The sequence below is a fragment of the Canis lupus genome, chromosome 1 (assembly GCF_048164855.1).
Source record: "Canis lupus baileyi chromosome 1, mCanLup2.hap1, whole genome shotgun sequence".
Lineage (NCBI taxonomy): Eukaryota > Metazoa > Chordata > Mammalia > Carnivora > Canidae > Canis > Canis lupus.
In genome coordinates this window covers 8,570,634-8,589,943 of record NC_132838.1, presented here as the reverse complement: position 1 = coordinate 8,589,943, position 19,310 = coordinate 8,570,634, and the positions used below count along the sequence as shown (strand labels likewise).

General features: G+C 40.9%; 1 long non-coding RNA gene and 1 pseudogene across 3 annotated transcripts; both read right to left on the bottom strand.

Annotated features, from left to right (window-relative positions):
• Positions 1 to 4,146: 4,146 nt before the first annotated feature.
• LOC140611556 (uncharacterized) lies at positions 4,147 to 9,023 on the bottom strand. 3 transcript variants are annotated; one of them, XR_012012706.1, is made up of 4 exons: positions 8,932 to 9,016; positions 7,785 to 7,857; positions 4,716 to 4,893; positions 4,147 to 4,563 (listed from the first exon to the last, which is right to left on the bottom strand). It is a non-coding gene; the product is annotated as an uncharacterized lncRNA (long non-coding RNA). The 3 variants fall into 3 exon arrangements; XR_012012698.1 differs by lacking the exon at positions 7,785 to 7,857 and having other exon boundaries at positions 8,932 to 9,023; XR_012012725.1 differs by lacking the exon at positions 7,785 to 7,857 and having other exon boundaries at positions 4,716 to 4,911; positions 8,932 to 9,019.
• A 9,141-nt stretch (positions 9,024 to 18,164) lies between these two features.
• On the bottom strand, positions 18,165 to 18,536 carry LOC140611431 (TSSK6-activating co-chaperone protein pseudogene; annotated as a pseudogene).
• Positions 18,537 to 19,310: the final 774 nt, after the last annotated feature.

Here is a 19,310-nt window from a genome sequence, read left to right as displayed (position 1 = left end):
AGTAGAGATGAACAGGATTTGTGATGATGTTATTGGTGTCAGAGCTGCTCCAATATACATAGGTAACCAGTGGTTTTACTTAATGGCCACTGAAGCCCGACATGTGAAGGTGGAAGGTTTGCTCCTGTTGCCTTCGGATGCTCACCAGCTCCTCAGAGCCTCCCGGGTGTGATAATACGTAGCTGCCAGGTTGTCATTCCAAGTGAGATAGTTTCCTTCATGGCCAAGCCAACATAGAGCCACCTGTATTCACCGCCTCTCCGTTTCTTCCTTCCAGATCCACTAAGGTTGCCACCGTTGCTCTTGTCAAGGCCCCGTGACCTCCACATTGTTACATCCCATGCCAATCCTCAGGCTCCTGAGCTTGGGCAGCATTTGGCACAGCTGATCATTCTTTACTCCTTGAAACACGGTTTTCATCTGGCTTCACAAACTGCTTTACCTCCTGGCTTCTGGGCCTTTCTTCCTCAGGCTCCAATGAGGTTTCTCCTCACTTCCCTCCCTCCTAGATGGTGGAGCACTCAGGGGTTAGTGTGATTTCTTCATACCATCCAGGTGCAGATGACCCTAAATTTAAATCTCCAACCTCGCCTCTCTCCGGAGTGCCAGATTGCATACCTCACTTCTCTTTTGGAATCTCCTTCTAGATAAGCACCTGAAAGTTTGTCCAAAAATGGAGTTCCCATACCATGAAGACTTCTCTTTCTTCAGTCTTCCTCAGGTCAGTAAATGGCGATCCCACCTTTCCAACTATTTGAAATAAAACCTTTGGGCTCATCCTCTACTCTTGTGTGTCATTCAGAGACCACGTTCTATCCATCTGGAAGTTCTGTTGACTACCTTAAAAATCTCTTCCCAATGGAAGTACTTCTCATCATCTGCTCTGCTAAGGCCCTGGTCACATCCTCCAGCAGACGTTGCCTGTGTTATTCAAACTGGCTTTTCTGCATCTGGCCTCGTCTCCTCTTCAGAATGCATTCAGCACAACAGCCAGAGGGACCCCGTGGAAACGTGTCAGTTCATGCTACTTACCTGCCCCAAACCCTCTCCGTCCATTTCCTCCAGAATAATTGCACTACTGCTTACCTAGCAGCCTGCTCACCCCTTGCTCATCTATTCTTTCCCTGTCTTACACTCTCCACTCCAGTAACACTGGCTGCTTGGTATTCCTCAAGTGTGCCTGCCACACGTGCTCCTACGTTAGGGTCTCTTCCTTTGCTATTCCTTATTCCTAGAACACCCTCCATCCATGAAGTTGTCCGGAGACTTGGTTGTGACTTAGCAGAGCTACATTGGAAGGGATTCAACTATAGGGATACCTGAACTAATTGAATACATATAAGGCTCTTTCTGCTTTTGAGACTCTAACTTTATTAATTAGTGAAGAAATTGACTGTATACTCTGTGACAATTACTGAGTTTCCACTAGATGCTGAACAGCTCAAATGTGCCTGGTTAAAATGGAAACATTTTATCTTGTATACAAGTAATTTTCAAATGTGTTCTTTTGACAGTGAATACTTTTTAATGACTAACTTTGCTTGGAACTTCATCTCCAGTACATAATGTCAATACAATCGGATCTACTTAGGGTTTATAGTAGGCTGACAAACAGCTGTCTGCCCATACTCTTATAAGAGAGCAGATGTCCCCTGGGGGAGTACCTATAACAACCCCATGTTGAATGCTTTGGTCATCACCCATGGGGTGCTTTGGGATTTGTGAAGTGACTTGAGCTCTCATCATTTTAAGGCAGCTGACTCTGAGGAACCCAGGGCAATCTAGTTATTTAGGGGAGCAGGAAAACAGTTCAGCTTTATTTGAAACAGCAGCATTATATTGTATATAAAGAATAGTGTCAGGGACATCTGGGTGGCTCAGTGGTTGAGCGCCTGCCTTCGGCCCAGGGTGTGATCCGGGGTTCTGAGATCGAGTCCCACGTCGGGCTCCCTGCAAGGAGCCTACTTCTCCCTCTGCCCGTGTCTCTGCCTCTCTGTGTGTCTCTCATGAATAAATAAATAAAATCTTAAAAAAAAAAAAAGAATAGTGTCAGAAAGAGTAGGGAAAACTCTTGTGTGTGCAGAAGAATTCAGAGTACAATACTCCCTTTAGGAAAAACCCCAGAAGTCAGCGCTGTCTAGTTGCTGGTTATCCCCATGTCTTGCATTTTGTAAGATTCAGCTACAAGTAGAAGAGCTGATTCATGGTAAGAATGATCATTGATTAGTGGTCTTTCATCCATTTCCTCCAACTGAGCTACAACAGTAAAATTTTTTTTTCAAAAGGGGATTTTCCAATATCTGTGGTGGAAAGATAATGATCAACCTAAAATCTTTGAGAGGGTAATCATTTCTGAATGTAATGGAAAATACACGACCTTAAAACTTTTCTTTGGTTTTTATCAAGCAATTGTTACCCCAGTCAATATCCTGTCACCGTTAATTAGAAACCATTTGTGCCATGGCTGATTTGTCGCTCTGCAAAACTCCTACGGAGGGATGCAGGGCAGTCAGCGCCAGGCTCAAAAGGGAACAAAAGTCAGTTTTCAAAGGATCCAAAACACACTAAGTGGTGACCCAAGTTCTGCTCCCTCCATTATTGCTGTTAGGTCGGAAAGCTAATTAAAAATCTCTGCTGGCACAAATGTGTGTTTGGTGTTCTAAAATATGTCATCCCTAAAAGATTGGCAGATTGAAACCACTGGGACAAGCCTTTGACTCGGCTTTGTTTTCATGTGTTCATTGATTCTGACCCTAAAAATGCTACAGTTCTGTCTTTATTGGACCCAAATGTGGCTGAGTAAATTTGATGTTAGCCTGGAAAAGTTTCTAATCATGTGGAAAAAGCCAGGAAGGCAATTACTGCCAGTCTCATTAATGGCTCAAGAAAAATTGAAATCATAACTGTGATTTAGCTAGTTACCTAATTATCTATTTTCAAATCCTATTTTTCTGAAGCCTCACAGAAAAGTCCTCAGTAATTTTTATCTTTGAAAGGTAAGCTTGATGGTCCATAAATGAAATTAAGAAGACCAGATATTTTGCGATTGATTTATGTAAATATGCCAGGGACCGAAATGGGAGAAGTTAATAAAATATAACACTGAAAAATAAAATGACTTTTAAAAAGCCCATCACTGTGATATAAATCACCGATTTTTTGGTAAATGGATTATAAGTACTGGTTTTGGTGAATTAACTATTGCTTCTGTATTTTCTCTCACAATGGCCCAATAAATTGTTTTGTTGAGGCAGACATTCAAGGACTGCATTAGATTGTTCAGTGAAACTGTATATGGTTCACAGTATCAATTACGGTATGTAATTATATTTGGAGACCCTTGGTAGCACTTAGACACAGTCTTGCTCTATTTGAAGATGCTAAAAATAGAAATTGTTGGTATAGTTCCTGCAGACTGCTGCGTGAGCTACTCCATAATATGGGAGCTAGGGAGGCCACATCTGACAAAATGTGGGAGATGCTGAGTGAGTCTTAACTATAGGCTGACAAGAAAATGACTGTAGGTTGATTTCTAAAGATACGTGTGACTAATGCGTGTGCGAAGGGCCTTGGAAAGAAATACCTTGCTCTGCCTCTCTGTGCTATTTGCAAGAAACAAGGAAAATAAATAAGGGAGAAAACAAAACCATACTTGTACTTTTATGAGGATCAGAAATTTCTCTCCATAAAAAATTGAGTGTGAAGTCAGTGCAGCACGGCAAAGGGAACTGGGTAGATTTGCTTGCATGTGTGTTGAAATCGTACGGATTTTTAAAAAGGATTTTATTTATTTATTCATGAGAGACCCAGAGAGAGAGAGAGAGAGAGGCAGAGACACAGGCAGAGGGAGAACCAGGCTCCTTGCAGGGAGCCCAGAGCAGGACTCGATCCCAGGACCCCAGGATCACGGCCTGCAGCGAAGGCAGCCGCTCAAGCGCTGAGCCACCCGGTGCCCCGCATGGATGTGTGTGTGCAGCGGTGCGTGCGTGTAGAGGTGGACACCACCAAGGCAGAGGCCAGGGTGAATGATTTTTGAATAATTTTTATTGAAATTTAAATACTTTTAAAAGTATTTCCTCTGATTACTATATGAAGAGGAACCGCTGATTATTTGGCAAGTTTTTTTTTTTTTTTTTTGCCGGGGGGGGGAGGTAAGGATTCCAGGGTGCAGACCACCCTTGCACACCTTGTATAGCTCACGCCAGGGTTGCGCGCTCTGCCGCAAGGCGGGGACCTTGGCGGTGGGACCCAGGGGATGAGCACCGTCAGAGCTGGGGTAGCGGAGGCCCAGGGGGCACCGTGCGTCGCGTGTGCCCGTCACCCAGGGCACGTGTCCCAGGACATCAGTCCCTCCTCGGCATCTCGGCGGCCTCGCTGCTGCCCGGGATCGGGCCGTCGGTCGGGCTCGCTCCACTGGGTTGGGTTTCTGACGCTGACCCGCGACCTTCCTGTTTCCTCCAAGGTGATGTAGAAGCTCCTAGAACGTCTATGCACATGTGCAAGCGACGGGGTATTTTTGTGTCGAGATGTTGCTTTTTGTTGGCGACCTTGCTTACCCTTTTCCTGAGAAAATTAAAGCAGGCAGAAGGGCATTTCCACAGGTTCTCACCACCCCGGGTCCCCACTGGCCGGAGTGGCCCCCCGCACCAGGCCGCCCCCCACTTCCAGCTCGGCCCGCACCCCCACTCCCGCTCGCCCCTGACCCATCGCCGCACCTGCAGGGGTGACCGCACACGGAGCCACTCAGCCAAGCTTTGTTGATCAGAGAATCACACGTTAGAGAAAAAATGAGCTGCTTTTCCCACTTTGCGCAGTGGTGCATCTGGGGTGCATTTTACATATTTTCCACTTGTGTGCCATCGCTGTGAATAACGTACTCCTTTTCCATTGTTCCTAAAAGAATCAGGAATCCTTTAGGTAAAAACAAACAAAAAACAAACAAAAAACAGGAAATACCTTTATATTTATTCCATGTTATTTATTTTATATTTTATTACTCCGTATGTATTCAGCACCTAAAAATGTCTGCATTTTCTTGAAATATTTCCTTGGCATTTTAGATAGCTTTTTCCTTCTCCCTGCACAGCACAAATTCCCAAAGAAGCAACAACAGTAAAAACACAACACAAACAGAAGAGATGAGCCAGGAGTCGAAAAGCGCTTAGTTAGGAGTGCTGAGCAGTTAACAAGCCTGGTGTGTTCTGGGCCGCATTGCTCCCCGCTAGCGGCAGGTGCTGGGGTGCTGTGTGCCTGGGCCCCCACCTGCCAGGACCCCTTCTCTGGGCGGTACAGCAGGCGTGCTTCCAGAGAAAACCAGAGAACAGAAACATTTGTCTACATTATTCAAATAAACACAACCCAAACCACCTCCCACCCTGGTTCATTTCTTTCCCAGAGTGCAGGAGTTAAGGTAGCCGAGATGATTCCACCCAAGCAAGCAGACGGAAAAACAGAGCAGCAATAAGACATGGAGCAGCGTGTTCATGTTTTCTTTCCTCTACACGAGGTCCAGGGAATATGTGTTTAATTTTGAAATAGGGGCAACTGCAGGTAATATTAATGGGAGCAAGAGCAGACGTGTCTGTGCTGGTTACCACGCACAAGGTCTTGATCTGAAACTTTACAGGTTGGATCCTTGGGACAACCACTGTGTGTTTGTAGGAGGTGTGTTGGGGGCCTCTGGCTGGTATATTAAATCAAGAATATGCAGGTTAGGACTTGCTGAATGAGGAGGCACAGGTCACCTGTATGGGGTTGGCGGGTAGCTCCCTCAGCATCTACACTCCCACTTTGGGGAGGTGAAAAAACCCCAAACTCTGGACCGATTTGAGTGTGAGCAGGGTTGTCATACCATAAATTGCCTAAGCAGCCATTCAGAACAGCAGTTTTCTCATCACACAGGAGTGCTGTTATCAATTGCATTTTACAGAAGAAGGAAGCAGAGGCACAGAAAGGTTAAGAGACTTCCTCTTGTTTCTGCTTCTACTGATCAGCAGAGGTGGGACTTGAACTCTGGCCATCCAGCCCTAGCATCTGGGCCCTGGACCTCGGGAGAATGTGGTGTCCTCAGGGAGATCGCCTTCCTCCCTCTTGCCTGGCCGTGCCCCCCGCCTCTGCGCTGTCTACACCTCTGGTGAAGCGTCTCCATGAGCTTGTCGTCAAATTGGGTCTCACAGTTGGTCATCACGCTTCAAACATTCATCCTTTTCTTTCCGGATCTGCTTCTCAGACCTCACAGTAGGAAACCACCAGCTAACGTGGTAGGAGAGGTCATGAAGGACTCTCTTCCCTCCACATCCTTTTGCAGACAGTGCCTTTATTCTGAAGAGAGCTTCTGTTGAGCCAGAGTTGAGGAGTGAGGCTAGGGTAGTTGTGTGTGTGTGTGATTTTGCTGATTTTGAACCAAATATACTTAATATATAACCTGGTCTAAATTGGCTCACATAGGCCAATTAATTCTCTTAACCATCCATAGACATGTAGATTTACATGTCTTGCTGACAGGTAAATGGTGTTGGTAGGATATATATCCAGTGACTTGTCCTATAAAGATTCCAATGATGGTTAATTTTAAAATCTCAGGGAAAAAAACTTGTGACTATTACTCTTACGTGATGATTAAAAACAGGACCTAATCCTTATGTTTGAAAATGTGTTTGCTTTTCTTTTCACTGTATTAGAGGCGTTTTGGAACGAAATTTAACCTGTTTCATTTGGCTTTGGGAAATATAGTCCATATGCTGAAAGAAAATAAGAGGTGTCTCTCCAGGTCTCTAATACATTGGTATGGAGAAGATAAATCACAGAATTTTCTGGAATGATTCTGCTATGCCATTGCAATAGGTAGAACTCTTGGGGGCAGCAGGATATTGCTAAATTCTCAAATTTGGAAAAATGTAAAACTATTATCTACTGGGCGTCTAGGCAGGTGCTCCTACCTGGTGTCATCTCCCAAGGTGTTTCTTCCTACCTCTGCACTCTCCCAGTGAATTGGCCAACATAAAAGATTCTAACATGACATGTATCATCATGATACACTACTGTGAAATTTTAATAGGTTTTAGATAGAACTGTTCTCTATTTTAAAGTATTCTGTAAGGCGAACGTCAAAATAAGTTGAAATTTTGATCCTACCAAGCATGCAGAGATCCTCAGCTTTCTTACCCTCTTGTGACAATAAAGGAACATTTACTAACTGGAAATTGCTCTCCATTGTTCTCTCTGACCTTTTGAAGGCTCTGCTGTAATAATATGTTAAATTACAAAAACTGTGATCCTAAATAAAAGTTATGGATTTTTGCATGGATTCATCTGAACTGTAATTGATTGTCTAACATGGAAACCATGCTATGTGAATTATTTGGCACAGTGCTAATATTGGCTAATTTAGAATGTAATTATAATCAGCACGGATCCTTTCAACTGCACTTATGAACTTAGCCACAGTGGGAAAGCATATAGGACTCCCCAAAGTGCAGAAAGCACTTGGTTCTTTGGAAGACATATAGTCCAGGTTTTTAATTATATTCGGCTGGAGTTCTTTTTAATTTTATCTTACTAGAAATGGATGGATTTTAATATGACAAAGGTGATGCTCACATCGTAAAAGAAGCACATTAGAGTTTGTAATACTTCCCACCGAGATGAGCTTTAGCATTTAAAATGAGAAAAAGGCTATTCTTTACATTAAACATTTGATCAATCCAAGCGATAACCAGAGTAAAATTTAAATACCATCTTGATAGCATAAGCTTATGATTATTTCAGATGTGTACTATACCCACCTACTTCCACAGTCTGTGTAGCCTCCAGAAGAATTTATTTGCTGAAGTCCTAGGAAAACAAGATCCAAACATCCTACCCCAGGTCATGAGAAGAGAGAGTCATTAGTTTTCCATGAATTACCCAAAGAACTGATAGTAGTGTTTCTTCTAAGAGTGGCATGAAGAGAAAATTCTGGTCTTGCGGTGATATTTTAGACATAGATAATCATAATATTCAGAAACATTTCATACCCAGAAATGTAAAGATACTATTTTCCTGAAACATGTGAAGTGTATAAATGAGTGGAATTGACTTGTTAGCAAAATATTAACCATTTGCAAATAGCTCTTGGCTCATATAAAAGTGGAGTTTCATAAAAATGAGAAACTTGGATTTTTAGTATAAAAACACTGTTTACAGGCCATGAATATGGTCACTGCAAGAATATAAATTGGGAAAGATAATTGTAGAGGCTTCAAGACTCTTCTTTTTTTTTTAATTTTTATTTATTTATGATAATCACACAGAGAGAGAGAGGCAGAGACACAGGCAGAGGGAGAAGCAGGCTCCATGCATCGGGAGCCCAACGTGGGATTCGATCCCGGGTCTCCAGGATCGCGCCCTGGGCCAAAGGCAGGCGTTAAACCGCTGCGCCACCCAGGGATCCCTTCAAGACTCTTCTTGAAGAGGGTCACGGAGGTGGGCTGGGTACTGATAGTAACCCAATGAGTCTAAGGGGAGTGGTTCCTTGGAAGCCATGGGCCTGGGGGTAGTTTTAGGAGCTGCCTGCACAGCTCCTCACCTCTTCCCTCACCCTCTAGAACAGCAATTTTCAGGCTTCAGCATGCATCAGAATACCTGGAGGGCTTGTTTATACACATTATTAGGCTCCTCCTGAGTTTCTGATTCAGTTAGTCTGGGTTAGGGTCTGAGAAATTATTTTTCTCAGAAGTACCATGAGATCCTGTTGCATTTCCTCTGGGGACCCTACTTTGAAAACCACTTCTCTAAAGACACAGGACAGTTGACATGCTTGAAAACTTCCAGCTCTGAAAAAGAACTATTTTTTGTGTTCATGATCCACCGGTTGAGAATCATGGCAGTAGACAGACCACCTGTGCTAGCATCCAGTCCATGTCCTTGTCCATAGTCTGAGCATGTACTCACCTTATACATCCATGGTGGGCAGCTGCAGCCTCCCCAAGGCTGCTGGAGCCCACATCTTTAAGCTTACTCAAGGACTTTTCTCTGAAATTATCTTCATTCTTTTCTGCATCATCATGTTCTCCCTTTTTATGACGTCATTCCAATTAGCCTTCCAACATGCTCTATTTTTTTCCATCTTAAGAAAAAGGAATGAGGGCGCCTGGGTGGCTCAACTGGTTAAGCATCCAACTCTTGATTTCTGCTCCAGTCATGATCTTGGGGTCCTGGGATGGAGCCCTGCATTGGACTCCACGCTCAGCGGGGGTTTGCTTGAGGATTCTCTCTCTCCCTCCGACCCTCCTCCTTTGCTCTCTCATTCTCTCACTCTGTCTAAAAAAAATAAATAAATCTTGAAAAGAAAAGGAAAAAGGGCTAGTCATCCATAAACCCAGCAATTCTCCAGATAAATGATTTCTTCGGTACCATTCATACCAAAACTCTGAAAATTTGAGGTTAGCTTTCTCTGTTTCTTTATCTCCTTATTTTTATAACTTATTTTTCTTCAATAAAATTTTCATTTTTGCTACACCACTAAAATTATTACTCAGTTTACCGGTAACCTCCTCCTTTGGGCAAATTCTGTAATCAACATTCACTTCTCATCAGCTCACCCTTGCAGAAGCATTGGGTGCAGCCGATCACACTGTTATTCTGGAAGTACCTACATCACCTGGCTTCCAAATAGCTTGCTTTGCTGACTTTCTTCTTCTCTCTCTGGCTGTTCCTTCTCTGCCTGAGGAGTTGGCAGCTCCTCATCTTCCCAGGGATTAGTTCTCAGCCTGATTTCCTTCTCCATGCACACTCACCCGCTGGACGATCTCACTGATTTCCATGCCATTCAGTCTGGTTCAGACGCTCATGAATCCCATACACGGATATCTCAGCGCCAGTCCCCTTGGCAAGCATCAGACTCGTGTATTCAGTGCTCTAGCAAATCATTTACAGATGTCTAGGAAGCATCTCAAACTTAACCTGACCAAAATAGAACTCTTGATTTACTTCCTGCAAACCTGCTTTCCACCTAGTTGTTGATTAAAGGCATCCCCATCTACTTTGAGCTCAGGTGAAAATCTTAGAAGTCTTCCTTGATGCTCTTTTCCATGCATCCCACATCCAATCCACCAAGCTCTGTAGCTCTACTTCCAAGATATATTTTAAATGTGGGGCACCTGGTGGCACAGTCAGTTGACCGTTGGACTCTTGGTTTCAGCTCAGGTTGTGATCTCAGGGCCCTGAGATCGAGCCTTGGGTTGGGCTTCACACTCAGCATGGAGTCTGCATGAGATTTTTCTCTCCCTCTGCCCCTCCTGCCCTCTCTCAAGTAAATAAATTATATACATATTTTAAACGTGACTACTCAGGATCTTTCCGCCCGTCACCCTTACTCATCATTTCTTCTGTGGACTTCTTTAGTCGAATTTTAACTTACCCCCTTGCTTCCATATTGGTTGCTCTGTAGTTCTTCATACAAAAGCCAGAATACTGTTTTAAACCTAAAAATGAGGTTTACTTTGCTTCCCTGTTTAGAATCCTTTAATGGATTGTCATCACACTCAGAACAAAATCTGTAGTCATGACTTTTTAGCCTATAAGTTCTCCCACAACATGGTTTCTGACAATATGACAGACTGACTCCTGGAGATTTTCCCCCTTTCTCCCTCTGTGCAATCTCCATGGTTTTCTTGCAGTTCTGGTTAGACATTAATTCTATTTTCCTTTCAAAGCTTTTCTTTTCCTCTTGCTGTTCTTTTATAAATCTTTGCTGGGCTTTCCTCCTGGCCTTCATCAGAGATACTACACACAAGTCTCCTCATCAGGAATCCAGCCAACTGCCACTCCCCCAAGTCATTGCTTGCCACCTCATTTGGCTTTATTTTTCCGCGTAATACTTGCTGCCATATAGTGTTCTATGTTTTATAATTCTGTTTCTTCATTGTCTGTTTTCCCAGTAGACTATAAGCTCTTTGAGGACAGGAGCTTTATTGTCTTATTTGCTGTTTTACCTTTAATATATGGAACAGCCTGATAAAATAAGGAGTTGATAAGAAGAAACATGATTTATCATATATTTTGTATTTTGTCATCGATTTTGCCTGTAGCTACTACAAAACATTACTATAAAACTATAAAACACAGTTTTGATTAATGAATAGGGATCAGTTTGAACTAGCAAATATATTTTAAAAACGAAATCACAGTTATTATTTCAAATATGTACAAGACTGTTGCAGGGTTTTGAAATTAGATATGGTATAAACAATAAAATATACTTAAACCTGCAGTTTAAACCAGATTAATAATATTGAGTCTCTGATGAATTAATAACGATGATTTTGCCTTAAGCATTATTGATTTCCAAATGATAACTCCCTAACGTCTTAAAAATAGTAGCTTCTCTTGTAGTGTAGATAATGACATTTCAACTTTACTTCAGATATTCATTTCTTATTCAGTTTCTAAAAAATAATTAAATTTTAAACTCAATATTTATCGATTGTGTAAAATATCCTAACTTAGCACAATTTGAAGTTTTAAATGCTTATTGTAATTTATAAATGAAATGATACAGCACCTGGGATTTGTATCAAGCCAGAGAGGTAGGGAGTTGGTAAGAGCAAGGATGGAAGATTAATAGCAATGATTTCAAAAATGTTAAAATTGTGTGATGAGGAACAGGAAATTCACTCTACTATTCTCTTTATTTTTGTTTGTTTCACATTTTCTAAATACTGTAAAAACATAAAAATTGCTTACTCAAAGTTTGTCACCAAAGCTGTTTAAGGGACATTGTCATGTTAGTTTGAAAACATTTTCAAAAAAGCTTTGATGAGTTTTGGGCAGTTTTATTTATTAAGTGAAGATGTAGCAGGCAAAATTATTAAATATTTCTTATTGGTCCATTCAAGAACCAACTTCAGAAATTTTTTGATTTGTGACACTCATAATTTTATTACTATAGATTATTTATTTAAGTGCACATTTCATAAAATTTATAGATTTTATGTTTCTCCTTAATTTTCTTTATTAGATACAGGCTAGAGATATATGTAATTTATACTGTGAATCCATTGAGTCTTATATTAATCTGAGGTACAACAGTGTTAAAATATTGTGCATACTGGTGATACTGAAAATATGCTTTGTAAGGGCCATTATTAAATATTTAATTACAATGTGGTTCTCATTAAATGATAAAAATCATTTTGTAGATTTTTTAAAAATGAGCTCATGATACTTAATTACCATATGAAGACCCAACACTAGGACAGTTACCTGAGTGTCACTTCCTTCCCTCTTTTTCAGTGGCCTGTCTCAGGTCTGTCAAACCAGCATGATGCTTGTTGCATTTACCAAGATGTTTTTATCTGCTAATGAAACTCCAGTGGATTGTCAAAAGTGCAGTCATTGAACATTAGTATAGTAGTTAGAAAAAAATAGCCCAACTGCCATGTAATTACCTCTAAGTTGTATAGGGCATAAATATAAATTATGATGTCCTTAGAGCTCTGGTCAGAGGTTTTAAATATAAATGCCTTGAGATTTTTAAAATGTACTGTGCATACATGATCATAAGTACTCCTGAGAATTGAATATCGAGGTTTCACAGAGAATGAGGATAAATAGCATTGAACTTCATTGTAGAATTTTATGTTAAAAATTGATGTAATTCAATAGAACAGAAGCACTGTATGCACTCTATCACAAGGGAGGCAGCTTGCCCAGCTCTGACATCTACCAGCTGAGTGACCCTAAGAAAGTTACTTGTTATATGCCTCAAACTGCAATCCATGAAATGGGAGAGCTGCTAGCCCATAGCCTACTGATTATTTATTGAAGCTGAGACAGGTTTTTCTTGTATCAGTAAAATGATTTTATGTGTAGTATTGTTAATATATCATTCTTGATAATATCAAGGCGTGGTAACAAACATGCTTGTTTGACTAAAAATAGGTATTCTGAAATTTAAATATGCATGCTAACAATTCTTTTTAATATTCTTTGTTTCTTTTGTGATTAAAAGAAACTCATTAAAAGAAGCCCGAGGTAATTCTTTAACTAGAAGTAATAGCCGAATGATTTAATAAAGGTTAGGTAAGTCAGAAAGTAGGGTGTCTGCAGGTGAAGTACCATGATCTGTATTTGTGGGGACATGGAGAAGGTCCTCAGGAAAGCTCGTTGATGGGACAGATTAAAGATGGCTGTGATTTCTTTGACATTTCTCTTGAGAGGTGGGACCTGTGTCTCATTCCCTTGAACTGAGCTAGGTTCTGTCATGGCTTTGACCAGTTCTTAAGAAAATGTCAGATTCACCTTCTGTTTCTTTGAACAGTCTTTCTGGGATCCCTGAGCCACCGTGTAACAATTATGGATATTCTGACACTGCCCAAAGGGTGCAATCACCTGTAGGCCTGTCAAGTGACAGTCCCAGCTGAGCCCAGACTCCTAACCATCCCTTGCATCATTTCGAAGGTCCATGCACATGAGTGAAAGTGTGTTGGTTTTGCTTTCAGCTGTGTCCCACCAAGTGACCCATCAGTGCCATGTGGAGCATAACAACCACCCACCTGAACCCCAGTAGCTTCTCACCCCTAAAATGAGATATAATAAATCAAATGGATGGCTTTAAGCCATTGAGTTATAGGAGTAATTTTTTGGGTAGCCGTAAGCAAGATTGGTTCCCTAAAAATCACTTGATATGAAGAAACAAGTCAAAAAGCAGAAAATGATACTAAGAATATCTACAAAGGCAATCTTTCCATTACCCTTATTCGGTCTTTCTAGTTAATGTTACTGAGTGTGAACATTAGGTCAAAGAACTAATATTTGGAAAAAGAGAGAATTTATTCATTTTCTTTTGGGACACACAGTTATTGTGTGTAAATAAAAAAAAAACCCTGTAAATTCTGATTACCATTGTTGAAAATAACTATTGTTTCTGCCTATTTCACAAGGATTATTATATATTAGCAGATTCAGATATAAGGTAGACGATTCTGGTGTGGAGACAAAGAGGATATTGTGGAGACAAAGAGGATATCGATGAACATGCATTAAACCCGTTTAGGAGTAAAGTATAGTTATTTGTAAACATTTAGGATGTCAATCTTAAGATGAGTGAAAAGTTGAACGTTAGAGCTTGAATTTGTCCTTTTTTCTCAAGGTTCAGATTCCAACACTGTTTGACAAGAAGGCTATAGCAACCTTGTTGCCTCAGGTGGCCTTTGCTGTCAATGAGATTTGCGCACTTCAAAGTGAGCACTGTTATTTAAATCCTTTCTGGGAGGAGTTGTACGCGCAGGAGAGGAATGGTGCGCTGAAGAGCTAATGATGTCTTTCAGAAATTGCTAACCAAATTTTGTGCTTCCAGAGCAATGTGAAAGAAGCATTTTTGTTTATAAAGGGGAGCTTGCGCTTTCAAGTTAAAGTATTGCTCTGTCAGAAACATTTGCTGTTCTAAAGCTTCTACATTATTAATAAAACTATGTTGCAGTGTGACTCAATGCTTATAAAAGTGTCTCCACGAACCAGTTTAGAGATATTCTTCATTCTAACTTAAAAGTCATTGTAGAGCTTCTTTATTTTGTTTTGTTTTCCTTCTTATGCTCCAGGCTGCTAATCTTTTGCCTGTTTTTTTTTTTTTTTCTAGTTCTTCAGTGTACATACCAGAGTGTGGTCAGGGAGGATCTGAGAGGGCAAAACACAAAGCAATTAATCCAGCTTTTCAGCTAAAACAGTTTAAATGGCATTTTGGGCTGAAATCGAAAACAAAGAGGTCTCTCAATTATTCTGATCTTTCACTTCTCCGGTATGAACAAAAGTCACTTAATTATATTTCCCCTTAATTTCATGGATTTGTAAAAACAACCCCACTTGTAATCGATACTCAATGGAATATGTCATTCTATTTTTTTATCTATAATCTATAATTTTTTAAAAAGATTTTATTTATTGATGAGAGACAAGAGAGAAAGAGAGGGAGAGAGAGATAGAGACAGAGACAGAGACACAGGCAGAGGGAGAAGAAGCAGGCTCCATGCAAGGAGCCCGACGTGGGACTCGATCCTGGGTCTCCAGGATCATGCCCTGGGCTGAAGGCGGTGCTAAACCGCTGAGCCACCCAGGCTGCCCTATTTTGTATAATTTGCATTGAACATAGTATCTGGCTCGCAATGGTTGCCTAATCATACATTTTGAATAAGATTATCCAAATCACCAACTTCGGTTAAAACGTTTTAGCATTACCAAAGGAGAAGCAACACCTGAAATGTTTTTCTCTTTGTGGCTTTCTTGAGATAGAATTGACTTATAACATTATGTAAATTTGAGGCATACAACATGTTAATTTGATTCACTTATGTATTGCAACATGATTTCCAACATAGTGTTAGTGTCCATTTCATTTCTGTGGTGAGAAAAATTAAGACCTATTCTTTCACCAACTTTCAAGTATAAACCACAGGATTATTGGTTATAATCACCTTGCTGTTTATTAGATCACCTGAACTGACTGGTCTTCTAAATGGGAGTTTGACCAACATCTCCCAGTTTTCCCCACTCCGCAGTCTCTGGTAACTAACTACCTTTCTACTCTGTTTCTACGCATTTGGGTTTCTTAGATTCCACAGCATTGGCTTTGCTTTTCTGACTTTTTTTCCCAAAGATTTATTTATTTTTGATAGAGAGAGAGAGAGAGAGAGAGAGGCAGAGACACAAGAGGAGGGAGAAGGAGGCTCCATGCCGGGAGCCCGACGTGGGACTCGATCCTGACTCCAGGGTCGTGCCCTGGGCCAAAGGCAGGTGCTAAGCTGCTGAGCCACCCAAAGATCCCCTGCTTTTCTGACTTTTTCATGTAGCATGGTGCCCTCAAGGTCCACCTGTTTTGTCACAAATGGTGGAATTTCCTTCTTTTTTATGATATACATATCTTCTTTATCCATTCATCCTTTGGTGGACACTAGGTTGCTTCCCTATCTTTGGTATAGTAAATAATGCTGCTGAGAACATGGGAGTACACATATCTCTTTGAGATCCTGTTTTCATTTCCTTTGGGTCAATACCCAGAAGTGAGATTGCTGGATCATTCACCAACAGTGCAGAAGGGTTCAGTGTTTCACTGTTGATTTTTTGTCTGGATGATCTATCCATTGCTGAAGTGGAGTGTTGACGTCCCCTAATATTATCAGTGTCATCTGTTTCTCCTTTCAGGTCTGACACCATTTGCTTAATATAATTAGGTGCTCTGATGCTGGGAGCATCTATGTTTATGACTGTTAGAGCTTCTTGATGAATTGGCTCCGTTATAATGGTATAATGACCTTCTGTGTCTCTTGTTGCAATTTTTTCTTAAAGTCTACTGTGTCTGATGTAAGTATAGCTATCCCTACTTTATTCTGACTTCTACTTACATGGAATATTTTTCCCATGCTTTCACTGTGAATCTATGTGGGTCCTTGAAATGGAAGTGAATCCTTGTAGGCAGCATATAATTAAATTTTGTTTTTGTTTTTGCTTTTCTAAATCGTTCTGGGGTGCCTGGATGGCTCAGTGGTTGAGCATCTGCCTTTGGCTCAGGTCGTGATCCTGGGGTCCTGAGATCAAGTCTCACATCAGGCTCCCCACTGGGAGCCTGCTTCTCCCTCTGCCATGTCTCTGCCTCTCTCTCTATGTCTCTCATTAATAGATGGATAGAATCTTAAAAAAAAAAAAATCATTCAGCCACTCTGTGCCTTTGGATTGGAGAATTCAGTCCATTTACATTTAGAGTAACTATTGATATGTGAGGGCTTACTAATGCCATCTTATGTTTTCTGGCTATTTTATAGTCCTCCTATTCCTTTTTTTCTACCTTGATGCTTCCTTTGTGAATTAATGGTTTTATGTAGTGGTTTTCATTGATTCCCTTCTCTTTATCCTTTTTGAATGTACTGTAGATTTTTGTTTTCTGGTTACCATGAGGATTACATAAAATATTTTATAGTTATAATACTCTATTTTATGATGATAACTTTATTCCAGGTGCCTACAACAGTTCTACCCTTTTATTCTCCTCCTTTTATATTTTTTGATGTCAGAATTCAGCTCTTTTTATACTGTGTTCATCAACAAGTTATTGTAGCCATATTTATTTTTAATGCTCTTGTCCTTTAACCTTCTAAAAGGCTAACTAGAGTTAAGTGCTTAACATTCCACCATATTGCAGTAGTAGAGTATTATGAATTTGACTATATGCTTACCTTTGTCAGTGGGTTGTGTATTGCCGTATGTTTTCATCTTACTAGTTAGCATCCTTTCATTTCTGCTTGCAAAACACCCTTCCACATTACTTTTAAGGCAGCTCTTGTGGTGAACTCCCTCAGCTTTTGTTTCTCTGGGAATCTATCTCTCCTTTATTCTTGGTTTGCAGTTTTTTTTTCCTTCTTCTTCAGCACTTAGAATATACTATCCCATTCTCTCCTGGCCTGTAAGGTTTCTCCTGAGAAATCACTGATTGCCTAATGGGGGTTTTCTTGTAAGTTACAAGTTTTTTTTTTCCTCCTACTGCTTTTATGATTTTTCCTTTGTCTGATTTTTGAGTTTTACTGTAATACATATTGGAGAGGATCTCAAGTTGGTTTTCTTTGGTGACCTATGAGCTTCATGATCTTAGATATCCATTTCTCCCCAGATTTGGGTAGCTCATAGCCATTCTTTTATTCTTTTTTCTTTTTAAAGGTTTTTTTAAATATTTTTTTTATTTGAGAGAGCTAGAGAGTGAGAGAGAACATGCGAGTGGGGGGGTGGCAGAGGGAGAGGGAGAGACTCTCAGGCAGACCCCCACCAGGCATGGAGCCAGACATGGGGCTCAATCCCAGGACCCTGAGAGCATGACCTGGACTGAAATCAAGAGTTGGTGCCTTAATGGACTGAGCCACCCAGCATTATTTCTTTAATTTCTCTGCCCCTTTTCTCTTCTCCTTTGGGAATTTGGTTAACTGAGAGCATTTCTTTTGATTGTGTACCATGGATCATGTAGGTTTCCTTCATTTCTTTTCATTCCTTTTCCCTTTTTGTCCTCTGACTGGATAATTTCAAAGTTCCTGTCTTCAATGTCACAGATTCTTTCTTCTGCTGAATTAAGCCTGTTCTTAGTACTTTTTATTACAGTTGTCATTTCATTCATTATATTCTCTCCGCTCCCCCCCCCCCCCCCGAATTCATTTACTGAACTGGGGCAGATGACTTAACAGCAAACTGCAGGATAAGACTGGGAGAGAAGACTTCTTGCTTCTCCTCTCAGGAGCTAGTTGTGTCTTGGATGCTTGTAAATTTTCCAAAATAGCCATCTATTGTTGGGAGGGCTGGGTCTGAATGGAGATTGCATACATGCATTCTAGGAGTCCCAGGCATTCCTTGGGCTTGTGGTCGACTCCTGAGGGCAGCTTTGTTCTCTGGATGTTCAAGAAAGTGGTTGGTGGGGAACATGCTTGAAGATTAATAAAGCTAGGGGAAAGTTTGGCTCGACCCAGAGGGATGGCATTACTTTCCACTTTGGCTTTTCCTTTGGAATGGCTGACATGCTGCTCCATCTGGACACACCAACAGGTGGGCTGCCTGTGCCCAAAAACCTCCTACCAGGCTCCCATCTTTGTGTTCATTCATTATATTCTTCAGCTCCAGAATTTCTGTTTGGTTCTTTTTTGTGTTTTCTGTCTCTGTTAAACTTCTCATTTTGCTTGTATACTGCTTTTTATGATTTCATTGAATTGTCTTTCTGTGTTTTCTTTTAGTTCACTGAGTTTCCCTAAAAAAGCTACTTTGAATTCTTTTTTAAGTAAATTAAAATTTTCCATGTTTTGGGATCCAGTTACTGGGACATTATTTCGATCTTTTTATGAGATTTTGATATATTTCCTTGTTTTTCATGCTCCTAGCTTTGCATTACTCTCTTTGCATGAAATAGCTGTCACCTCTTCCAGTCTTTACTGTGTTCGGGAGAGAGGTACCGAGGCTAGCTCAGACTTTCTGTGGGTACACCTGCTCCATCTTCTTGCTCCATCTTCTTGCTGCTTCTTGTGGCAGCATCCTTAAGCATATCTGTCTTCTCTGGATCTTGAAACACACCAGGCTGAGTGTTGACAAACTCTCTCTGTTTTCCCAAAGGAGGCACTAATCTCAAATTTGTGGTCTCTCCCTGGCCTACAGATTTGGATGGCTTCTGTCCTTGCTCACTAGCTCTCTGCCAAAACTGTGTGAGTGAGACGTATGGGGCATTGGAGATGCCATGTGCCAGATTGGGGGAGTCCTGAGTGATACTTCCCCAGTGGCTCATGGGTGGGCTTTTAATGTCCTCTGAGAGTCCT